Raw genomic sequence first — 362 nt, forward strand, 5'->3', positions numbered from 1 at the left:
AAAAAAAAAAAAAAAAAAAAAAAAATCTCTTGTTTTATACACACACTGTTAAAAATTTGCCGTAAAGAAACAGTAAAAATCCGGGAATAAATGTTGCCAGGTTTATACCGTTTTATAAACGGATATATGAACGTAAATGTGTGTTATTACGGTCACCAACCCGTAAAAATTTGCCGTAAAAAACAGTAAAAATCCTGAAATAAATGTTGCCAGGTATATACCATTTTAAAAACGGATATATTATCGTAAATGTGTGTTATTACGGTCACCAACCCGTAAAAATTGCCGTAAAAAACAGTAAAAATCCTGAAATAAATGTTGCCAGGTATATACCATTTTAAAAACGGATATATTATCGTAAA

The sequence above is a fragment of the Palaemon carinicauda genome, chromosome 16, assembly GCF_036898095.1.
Source record: "Palaemon carinicauda isolate YSFRI2023 chromosome 16, ASM3689809v2, whole genome shotgun sequence".
Lineage (NCBI taxonomy): Eukaryota > Metazoa > Arthropoda > Malacostraca > Decapoda > Palaemonidae > Palaemon > Palaemon carinicauda.